Raw genomic sequence first — 12,502 nt, 5'->3', positions numbered from 1 at the left:
GTTTATTTTAAAATAATAATAAATTACCTTTAACATATTCCAACTTATGGAATACATTTCACATCAAACCCGAAATGAAATACCCAGCATTTTTGGAATAACATCCGAATACTACGAATCCTTTTTTACCATCGGATGAGTACACATACATACCACATAAAAGACATACACGCGCAATAATTCAACACGTTAGCACCCGCGCATAATTAAAGCAAAAAATAGCCAACATCCCTTTTTGGACGGTTGATTCAATAAAGCTGGAGCAAACCCAAGCTGTAATAATTCAACGGAGATCTTTCTCGTTTGACTAATACACGCAGCACAGTGAATTCCTTTAAATTACGGTAAAAATAAAGTTTTCGGTTTTGGCTCAATTTTAAAACCACTATCTAACAGTATGAAGATAGGTTTTATTTGAGAACTTTGCTTGAATATAATATTTTAAGATAGCAAAGATACATTTTTAATGCATTTCCAGTAGAAAGCGAGGAAAATCTTTGTTGTATCAAAGCACCATATATTTCAATGCATTCAATGAGCCTGATAATTTATTGATCCTAATATCATCACACCTGATTTTTTTCTAATATGTAATTTATTTACTAATTAACATTGAAAAACGCTAAAAGTCAATCCTAATTATTTATATTTATTTTTTGAGCGTACATGTCGTATTTGTTTCTATAATAGGCCTTCGAATATAGGTATACTTCTTGAAGTATCCTGAAAGTCGTGCTCAACAGCAAGCAAGGCCGAATTCATTTAAGTGAAGTAGTAGTCTCAGACTACTACTTTACTTTATTATATACGCAATCGTGCGGGACTGCCGTATCCCTACTATGTATATTGGTAAGGATCAGAAAACCGTGGGCATATATCTTTATAGCTATAATGGTAAAATTGCTAGCGGGACGTATCTGTCATTTTTTATTATTTTTTGTGTCTTGCTTTTATATATTTTTTTGACCATCGTGACATTTAATTTTAATAAATAATCAAATATAAAGTAAGTAATCTGTGTCTAAGTGGCAAAATCTAAAGTCGAAACAGAACTTTTGAATATGGCATTAGAAGGAAGAAAAAATGTATACTATCATTCTAAGATCGACAACATCCCTTCTCGGACGGTTGATTCAATAAAGCTCGAGCAAACCCCGGCTGTAATAATTTAACGGAGATCTTTCCCGTTTGACCGACGCATAGAGTACATGGAGCACCCTTTGGATCGAGATAAAAAGATAGTGTCCGGTTTGGGCCAGATTTCTAAACCACCCCCAGACGTGTACCCACATAATCCTTAACGGGCCATGAGAATTGACACATTTCCACTCCTGAGGGGACGCCGCCACAACTACTGTGCCGAACCAAAAAACTGAACTCCCTCGGCGTAGCTTGATGTATTTGATAAACAAGCTCTTTGAAAAATTTCTTATTTAAACAACGACCCTAAATAATTTAACGCGAAATACCTGAGTAAATACAGAATGAGTTGTAAACGCTAAACTTACCGTTATATACATTCAGTTTAAAAATTAAGCTCATGAGCGTGCTTCAATTTTGTGTTAAAAAGTTCTTTAATGGTAAATAAAATGTAAAAGCATATTTAAAAAAAATATTTTTTTAAATTTAACGCTAAAAATAATTCGAAATGTAAAGCACCTTAACACATTAGTGCTTATAATATATATTTTAAACCTGAATATATAATATAATAATTTAAATTATTTTGCTACTCCACACCAAGCAATCTATTTTATTTTTAATATCATCAGCTTTTTATATCATATATAAAAACAAAACTTGTGAATAACATTTTTCATCAGTTTTTAATTTAGGATCTTGGTTAAGGTTCAATGCTTTTTAAAAAAATATTATTACATACATACATATATAATACATTAACAAAAATAATAAGTAAAACGGTAACATTTCTTGCACATCAAAATTTAATATTGTACTTATTTTATATTACTAAAACCACACACATAAAGATTTCGTTGCTTGCATCCTAATTGACCTTAACAGTTTTATTATAATAGTTTGCTCCGATTAGGGTTTACATACCTAGTTCAATGAAACTGCTTTCTCTGTAATTTTGTAGACAGATAGTTTATAACCGCACCACCTGACGCGCGTATAAAATATATATAAAGAGAGGGCGGTTTCAGGGTACATTTTGAATATTTCCAAAACCACCCTCGGCGAATTCTTTTCGGGGTGGCCCGTCGCGGGAATACTTCGCTCTCCTTTGTTGCTTACAACGGATGGGATGTTTACAGCCGGACGTGTTTACAATATCGCCGTATTTATTTCGTCAAAGTACACAACCGGGGAAAAATGACCCCAAAATGACAAAGTGAGGACGTATAAAAAAAATATCACCCGCTTTTCGCTCGAGTTTGTCACGTAATCGTGACTGTTTAATATTTTGGGGAGTAAATCTAGAACTAATTTGCGCTTGAAAATAAATTGACAAGACAAGAAAAATTTACAGACGTTGTTTTAAAACATTTTCAGTACTGTGAAAAAGCGACAAGGCGAACGAATTCAATAAACAATGAAGACGTTGAGCTTTCAAGCATACATGGAAACACAACCTTTTTAAAGTTGCATAATATGAGATAAAAAAATCAAATGTAAAAATAGAGCGTAGCAATTGAGTTAAAACTGATAGTAAAAATGACTTTATAAATTTTAGTTAAATATACGTACGCTATACAATAAATTATTTTTAGCATTTTTTTTGCGAGGCGTTTTTATCTTCTCAGTAGTAAAAAACATATTATTAGAAAAACATCATTATTTTTCTCAAAGGTTTAAAATTTTATAGAAAACGTTGAAACTATTTGATCACAACCTGTTTAATTAAAATGACAGCTTAATTGAAAAACACTAAGAAAAAGCGATGTTTTACTAACAAATAAATATATGTTGTACAAAATCAGTATACATTTTTGCATTTTAACATTCGCACAAATTTACAATCTGATCAAATATATATTTTTATATATTATATACATAAAAAATAGTAAGTTTACAACTCGGGATTATTGTATTTTATAGTATCATCATCGTGCGACCCTGTCGGGCTGTTAACCCTCAACGAAAGGGGGTCCAGCCGGACCTCTGTCCTTTCGCGACCCCGGATTTAAATGACACGAAAATCCACGACCATAATTTGTATGGATTAACGTTCAACATTAACTAATGCAATAATTGATGAACCAAAGTATGTAATTTTACAAAGGCAGAAAAGGGTCTAATCTCGTACATTTGCCTAATTGCCACGCGCTGTCACGAAAATATTAGTAGTTCACACTATAGAAAATTTTAATTAAACTCAGATGAACCAGCGAGTTGATTAATTTTATTTTAGAGTGAATTTAGAACAAGATAGCCCAAACGATCCAGTTCAATGAAGGAGGTAATTGGTCAAATTAATTTTCGGCACACAAGTTGAAAAACAAGGCTCTGCGGCTCTTTAAATAAACACTTCCCAATACTAAATCACACCCGACAATTCTTTGGGGATCGGTTAATTTTGCCGCTCCATTCTGTTTTCTCTCGGATAAGATATAAATCTTTTCTCTTTTTCGTTTCTTAACTGTTTCAGTTCAGAGATGAGAGTCGGATAGATCAGTGGGAATTAAAACATCCATCTTACATTTATACATATATACTTATATTATGTGCGTTTCTCTACAAAGAATATATAGTATCGTATTTAAGCAATAGCAATGACCTGGTTATACAGGGAAGCATTATAGTTATACTAAACTAAAAGTAGTGACAAATAATAATTGACTATTTGGTTGCCAAGAATGCTAACCAGTATTAATAAATTTTGAGAAAAGTTTTATTTCAATAGACAGATGTATCAAAAATGTAATGGATGAAGGGAGTTTTTGATTTGAATTATAAGTAAGAATATAAAAATTCACTAAAATTTACCGCAAAAAAATATTATGTAGTTCAATTGTAAATTATAAGCAAATTTATTTTCGTATTAATTATAATATTCTTAAAATAAGGGATTAATATTACTATTTTAGTGCATTTTGCAAATATTCTGCATCAAATTCTGCTTCTACTAATCAACTGTTTGTATATATGTATATATATATTGTGAAGGGAATTTCTGATATTCATAAGATCTAATTAGCTCCAGATTGTGTGGAAACGTCACCGTCAACATTTAACTGGCGCCCGTTACAAACTTCGCCAATTTCGCAGAATAATTCAATTGCTTCCATTTGCCTGTGATAATCGGTGCCTATATCGAATTACGCCGAATATATTGATATTGGAGATTGTGAACATATAATAATTATCAGGTCTTAGTGTATTTAGTAATAAATATTTTTTTAGCAGTGAAGGGATACAAATTGAAAAATATTTTTAACTGAAAGTTTAAACTACATATTATATATACATATTAAACAAAAATATTTTTATTACTTGTAGTTATTCCATATACATCTTATAGCACAATGGGTAAAATGATACTGATAAAAAAAATTCATTTATCTTAATACGTATTGTAATATGAGCATAAAGAAATTATATTTTGCTCCTATATATAAAAGCCAAATATAAAAATAGAACATGAAAACATAAAACAAAAAGATTTATTAATATAATTCGTGAAAAGATCTTTTAATAAATTGTTATATATTGTAGGTGTTTTTGTATATACATATTTTCCACTCATACAACTACAATAATTTTTAATGTTAAAACCCAATCATCTCAGATCTCAATATTCCTTAATTTGCATGTCTTAACTCGATCCAAATTGCTACAAGCTATGCAACAAGGCAGGGTTGTTACATTGGCTAGTCGTAATTTGTATAGCGAGAACCGTAAACGAGTTATCGCCACTCTCGCGTTATGTGCGCCAGATATTTTATGATTGAATTTTTTTCTTCCTTTTATATTCTCTTTTGCGTCGTGCTATGTGTCGAAGTGCATATCGGAATAATGGAAGCTCGTCTTGTGCATAGTTTGATGCAATTTGTTGCATTGTACAAGATACAAGAGACGCAAACCCACACACCTGATGCCTCCGAGCAAAGCTGGCGAAACTTGCACGGTAAAGTCGCGATTCGATAGTTGCAAATTCGATTTTGTGCTTCAAATTTGCCTAATTAGAATGTCTAACAAGTGGAATGTTTTCACGTTTTACTTGGAGAAAATGTAGAATGTGTGCTATAATGACATTAATGGGACAATGTTAAAAATTATACATGTGTTACATAATATTATTTGTATTAATCATCGCATATTTTTTATTACATTACTTCATCAAATTTAGATGTTATTGATAAAAGTACTGCTTTTGAATAATTGTTTATTTCGATTTATTAGCAGATATTACGGAAATTGCAGTTTTGCATAAATAATATGTCACGAATGGCACTCGAAAAATATTTATGATGCAAAATCAAATTAGAGTTTCATTTTCGATTTATTCTGTTATAATCACATAATGATTATATCAGTTATTAGTTTTCATAAGTTGTCAATCGAAATGAATCATGTTGTTCATCGACAAATAGATTTTGTGCACAATGCTTTGTGAAATCTAGTTCATTGAAATAATGTAAATAGTGTATTTTCAAACCAATACAAAGGCTCAGTAAAAATTAAAAATATACTTTAATATCATGCATGGTGCAGTAGAAGAGGAACATATTTTTTTTTCAATTTCACTTTGTCTTTATGAATCAATGAATGCATGTATGATTCTTGTGATTTTTATTAAGAAAAATCGTAATTTCCCGTTTAACTTTGCAAGCCTTTAGAATCACTTCTGTCCGAGACAGCCAACACACTACAATAATATATAAGTGGGGTATTTAGCTCTCATATCTTTACAAAACTTTTCAAAGGACCTAGCCCATAAAGTTATGTTTTAATATAATTTATAACTTTGGTAAAAATATTGATAAGATCATTGCTCACAATTTTGACAAAAGAGCTTCTCTGTAAAGCATTTTCTTTTTAAAAGTTTATTTTAAAAACATACATGTATACGAAAACATATAAACATAATAAATGCATTATTTCCATTGCTTACAATTGTTAAAGTTATAAAATAAATTATTAGGAATATTAAGATACTAATTGAATAAGAATGTATAGTGTTTCATGGTTTCATACTAACTCTACCCAAAACTTTTGTACACACCAAACACTTGTGAATTCTATGAAAAATAAGATTTATTTATTTTCTTATTATATTTTTACTATCTTGTACCTAGTAAAAAAATTATATATTTTTTGAATTTTAGGAATTAATTTATAATTAAGTTCGAAATTTTCTCGTCCCCTTTTGAACTAGCTCCTTAGAGATAGAAGCTATTATGGGATTCACCTAGATAATAAACACTCATTACCGCGTAATTATCCAACATTAGTACTTCACAAAAGTTTTCTTAAGGCATTTCTCTTCATTGTTTATGCTAAGTTTCTGATGATTACTGTATATTAGTAATCGATTTAAATAAATAAATTTAACTCTTTTTAGTACGAATTTATAAATTAAATTTATATTTATTTATTTATTGTAAATATTTTGTTGCAATAAGACAAGAGTTGGTCCATTGCGTAACAAAGACAGAAACATAATTTGAGGATTAAAATGATTTGGCGTGATATATTAATGTTATTTTTCGTTATAATATTATCAATTGTTACTATAAGAAATCCACTATAAAAATTATAAGGTAAATTTAAAAAGACGTGTTATAAAATATTTTAAATGACTTGTAATTAAGTTATTAAGTTATTGCAATTTTTTCCTAAATATCGGTTTAGAATCACAATGGCAGCAAGCCCTTTGTACCTAAGCTCCGCAATATGTTTGGTGAATTTTAATTTTTAGTTTAGATGTTTAACTATTGCGCTTTATTTAATGCAGTTTCCTTGTTTAATTTTTAAAGGTAGAGGCAATGGTTGTCTGTTAATCTCACGATTCATATGCTTTTTGTATATAATAAAATAATTATTTAATGTTTAAGATCATACAAATTAGTAATGATGGTTATGTCATCAGCGCACATGCATAAATTACTATTTTTCAGAAAATAAATGTTATATGTATATAGAATAAGGGGTAACGGCTCAAGCAAACCACCCTGTGGGTCTCCAGCTGGAATTTTATGCAGTATGGAGAGTTCTTTAGCGAAACAGAAAAGTGAAACATTCAGGTGTAAGCGTATTATATATATAAAACAATCAGAAGATACATATTTAAATAATGTATAGGTTGAGCCATCGTACAAAATGTCTAGCAATTAAAATCTCGTACTTTTTTAATGCTAACTTTTTTTAAATTTTTTTAAATCATAGTATATATTCTGGGAAATCATAGAATATATTTCGCAAATGCCAAATTGTTCGTTTATAATTTTACCACCGAGAGATTATTTTGAGCACGATAAGATATTTTTTCAAATACCTCACTAAGCAAAGATATGTTTTTTTATTAGAATGCAATCTTACATTTCGGGTTTTTGAATAGTGTGAATTTTGTCTAATTTTCAGACAATTGATATATACTTTAAACATATTGATCAGTAGTGAAAGCCAATAATAGGAGAGTTTTTTATGCATTATTTTCTTACATAACTCAAAATTTCTAGTGGGTTGAATATGTAATTAGCCTAATTATCAGTGGCCGGATATTTTGCTGAGCGGACATTTTACCGAATAAAATTTTTAATTGTTGAATTCATCATAAATTTAAAAAAAGAGATTCTTAAAAATAAAATGTATGTAATGTCCTTTACAAAAACATTTTATCACGCATAGAAAATATTCAATGAAACATAAATGTTTACCATTAAAAATATTCTCAGGAACGGCAGCTCTCACGGGCTATGAAGATCATAAACTAACTTGAACCTATATGTCTTATAAATTTGTATAGTGATTTATATATGTTTTCCTAGGCATAAGACTTTTTATAAATTGGTATCTAGTGTTCAGGATAGTCAATGCTCTTTTCCATCCGCGAGAACATTTTTAATATAAAGGGTGAATCTTTATTGTTACATATTGTTGTGTTTTGTTCTACGTTTTCTACAAATCTATGGTATTGAATACTTATGTAATATGCTGTGTTGTGTTTTATTTTTTCAAAAAAATCTATAGAATTAAATGACAGATAGTAAAATATTGGCCGCATTAAATAATATTAAAGTTTAGTATAGCTATCGTATATTTTATTATTTATCATATACGTAGCTTTAACCCTTTTGTTCCCATCGGCCAAATGTCGATATTTGACTGATTGAAATTATTATTGTTTGATGAAGTATGATGCTTGATAAATTGTTTGTTTTTTGTTAAATCGTGAACCGTTTCCACATAAACATATTTCAAGAACGAAGATGCAAATTTAATTTGGTGCTTCGACAGCAAATAATGGATTTGTCACAAAATACAATATATTAGCTAGAACGTCTAACTTAAAGAAGTTCTGAAAAATAGCGACTTTCTGCAACCATGAGATAATCTTTTATCTGAAGATCAGAGAACGTCGTTGAAAAGTCGTATCGAATGAATCATTAATGATTAGGGCACACTACTACAAAATAACTATCTGGAAACAAATCTCTATGTAATAATAAGTTTGGTAATATTTAACGCGTATTTTTTATTTAACATAATTAGGAAAATATAATACTAGTATATTGCTGTTGCATTTTGAAATCAGCAAAGTATTCTATTAAAAATATGATTCTGTATTGAAACTCTAAATTATAAAACCCATTATTAGAAATTTAGGATAGATTAAGTAATCCAATGCCATTTATTAAAAAACGTGTAATAAAATAATAATTTTAAAATAAATCCTAATATTTTTTATTCAAGGTGTTTTTATAAAATTCCTGGTAATAAAACTACGCCCCATAGTTATAAATTGTGGCTTACGGCTCAAGTATATCCTTTTGTGTCCAGCAAGATCTTCCACTACATTATTTATTTGCTAAAATACGTATATCATATACCATATCTAAAAGTATCCTAGGTCAAAACTCCCCTGCACGAGTCCGTCTTCGCCATAAGTCAGAACTGACCTTAATTTGTTACCTTCAACCGGCCATTGTTTTGCTTTCATTAATGCAGCATAAAGGATCCGACCCCCTCGCCCCCTTATCACCCCATCAATTATTTCGAGGGTTTCTTTCTCGGGGGCCATTCATTCAAGATTCATTGTCGAAACCCGCCCGGGCAACTTGCAAAAACGACATAACTCCACTCTTGTCCCCTGTCATTCACCGTTCACCATAACGTATGTACTACTATTCAAAAAAAAAAGAAAACCTTGCGGTCATTTTTTTTCAATTTGGTCTCTTCAATAATTTATTGCACAACTTTCGTGGAAAGCCTTATAAAAAATGAAAGCCTCCTTTATGGCCCGGACGGATCCAAATCCTATCATTTTATTACGATTGACGGAGAAGTTTTTTTCCGGGGATGAAAGTGGCATAGGAGCAGTTGAATATTTAATAGATTGTCTATTCTGAGACGGAATAAAAAGGGTGTAGAAACGAACGAAAGCTATGAACAAACGTCTGCATCTAAGGAAAGTCAAAAGTCGATCGTAAAGTATCCTAGTGTAGGTACGATAAATAATAGACGCTCCCTATAAAGAGCCATGCCTCAAGTCTTTATCACTATATTGCTGGCCAAAGCATTAAGGGATGATTGAAATCCACAATATTTTCGTAATTCGCGTGAAGGCATGTAGTAGGTGGTGTCTGGCTAAACAATAGGGGCGTGATTCATATTGCAATGGTTGAGAGTAAATAAATGGACTAGAATATGTATTACGAGGAACGAAATTAATGATTGTTTTGATTGAATAATATATAATGATAATTAATAAGATTAAGTCACTATAAAATAACTTATATTTATACGACTTTTCTTTAAGGAGACTTTGGTAAATCGACTGTCATTTAACGTTTACAAATGGCATGAAAACTGGAACGTATGAGAGTATACTACAATCGTCGTGAGAACACGTTCAAGAAGGAAATGACGGCTATGAATCTTAGTATTTTGTTTGGCGACAAGTTAAACTTCAACGAACGTGTTTAAAACATATTAATTAGGTAATTTCAAAAGACCAATTTGTTATACAGATTGCGATTAGTCTTACTGTATTTCAGAATTTTATATGCAACATTAATCCTTTGTATTTTGGTATATGGCAAATAAATCTGTAAACGTAATTGTAGCTGACTATAAAAATTCTAAATATTCGAGTTTATTAATAGATTTCACTATTGGCATATTACATACTGATTATTAGATATGTAGCACCTGAAAACGGATCCCTTAATAAGAGATTTTTAACTTTCCTTGACTTAAAGGATCACTCGGGGAAATTATGGCTGATTTATTGTCTAACCATCTCACTACTGAGCTTTGCAAGATCTATTTTATGCACTGGAACCCTAGTCGAATGACACTAGATAAGAGGTATAAAAGCCACAAAAGCTATTTTGAGAAGTTATTATCTCATCACAGATACGATCAGACACTTGTACTCAGATGGTAATGTGAAAGTTGATACTTGATTTAAAGGTAAAAATCTTGTGCAAAAAATAAAAAATTAAAATTTGTGTTAATGCTGTATATTTGGAACTTTATTCAAAAATCAGATATTTTTTATTGAGTACTTGTGCAAGTTTGTACCAATCACTTTTTACAAAAAATCAGAGAAGATTTTAAAGAGCTTAAGGAACAAGCTAAAAGAAGCTTGATAAATGTTGATTACTAAATTGTTAGAAGAATTAAAATAATAAGAAAATAGCAAAGAAGTGACGAAAATGTATCTGGTCCTGATACCATAGCATCGATGAACTCTCTTCAAAAGATTCAGGATAAAATCATTTACTCCTATACTAGAATCACTTGAAACAAATTTAAGAAGAAGACTTGCTATATATAATAATTTGATCTCTTCTTGCCAATCTGACATTATCGAAGTAAAAAATTCAGCAAGGCCTTGAACTATTGATGAAAACATATCCAACAGATATTTACCTAAAAATAAATTTTTGCACTTTTATAAATACATATACATGAGACAAAGGTCCAGAAAAAGCACTTTTGTCTCATACAGACCTGTATCAAATGATATACAAGAAAAAATTCATATGGCCTACTTTGCAGCTGTTTCATAGCTAAATGGTCACTAAATGTTTAGGAGAAGGGTTTTTCAAGACTTTATAATATTATAAATAATTTTAAGAATATCTACAATTTTTTTTATTTTACACTACTTAGGTTTAATAATTATTAATTAAAGCTTTTTTATTTCTTGACCTGTATTTTTATTAGAACATAAGATTATACGTATAGTTTTTTACTTTATTATGAAATATTGATATTTTTATAAAAAAGTTTTTGAAACTGCAATACTTTTAAAAACAATGTTATAGTGAAGATATGCTGGCATCACTACAATGAAAATTTCCCTGCAATAGTACGGGAATGCCAATACTTTAATGCTGATGTCTGTCTGTCTTATATTTATATTACGGGAAAAAAATTACAATAATATACCCAAAAATATATATATATTTAATTGAAATAAATTCATAAAAATGCATAAACACCCAATGTTTTTTATAAAATTTTCTGCAAAAAGTATGTTAATTTGGCATATAGCATTGGGGTCCAGAAAGAACCCCTGTTAGGACAACGCGTTTCTATCTTTTGTCCGCTAAGAGTAATAATAATAGATCGAAAATATCACTACATGACTGTCACTGTCACCATAATGTATTTATTTTTTTATTTCTGTTTAGTTATAAAAAATCGTCATCCACGTGTAACTAAAGAATTTACGTTCGTCACTTTACAAACAATTTTTATTTCTAGTCGTCGTTTATAGTGTATTTTGTATAGATATACCACATGTTGTATATGTGTGTACAAGAAAAATGCTTTCCTATTTCCCTAATGAAGATTTCCTTTCGGGCCCCCACGGCCGGCGCCATTGTTAAAAATGGCCGTATGCTTATGACTCTCACATTACCATAATAATACGATTTTCCACGAATCTCCATAAATAACGGGCACATCGAAGCGCCGAGTGTGCAAATGTGAACGTTTTGCCGTCTTTCGCCTGGGGTCCAGAACGCCCCCGCGGGCGTCTGTCCGGACAGACGGACAAATGTCCCGTATTTATCTTCCGTTTGCAAAACAATGCCGAACAACGGGAAAAACTAGCGGCATATACGCTTTGAAATGACTTGGATAATGCTTTATCACGCCCAGAATCTCTCTTTGTATTTTTACGATTTTTTGCGACCTAAGTTTTATTAGCATATCCATTTTTCTTTAAATCGTGTGCACAAAGTAGTCCATGAAACAGAAAAAACCAAAAAAGTTTAAATTAATGAAAGATAATAATATAATCCATTTTATACCATAATTCTCAAAGTTAGTCTTACTGTTTGTCTGTTTTACTTAATGG

At 30.4% G+C, this 12,502-nt stretch overlaps 1 protein-coding gene across 1 annotated transcript in view; it reads right to left on the bottom strand.

Annotated features, from left to right (window-relative positions):
• Positions 1-12,502, bottom strand: part of LOC148232886 (neural cell adhesion molecule 2-like) — a 178,459-nt gene that overhangs the window by 24,383 nt on the left and 141,574 nt on the right. The gene's annotated exons all lie outside the window — the stretch shown is intronic.

Source organism: Plectrocnemia conspersa, unplaced genomic scaffold (assembly GCF_051122295.1).
Source record: "Plectrocnemia conspersa isolate PC_06_02 unplaced genomic scaffold, ASM5112229v1 ptg000008l, whole genome shotgun sequence".
In the NCBI taxonomy this organism is placed as follows: Eukaryota; Metazoa; Arthropoda; class Insecta; order Trichoptera; family Polycentropodidae; genus Plectrocnemia; species Plectrocnemia conspersa.
Note: the sequence above shows the minus strand (reverse complement) of the source record. Positions and strands in the feature narration are given on the sequence as shown.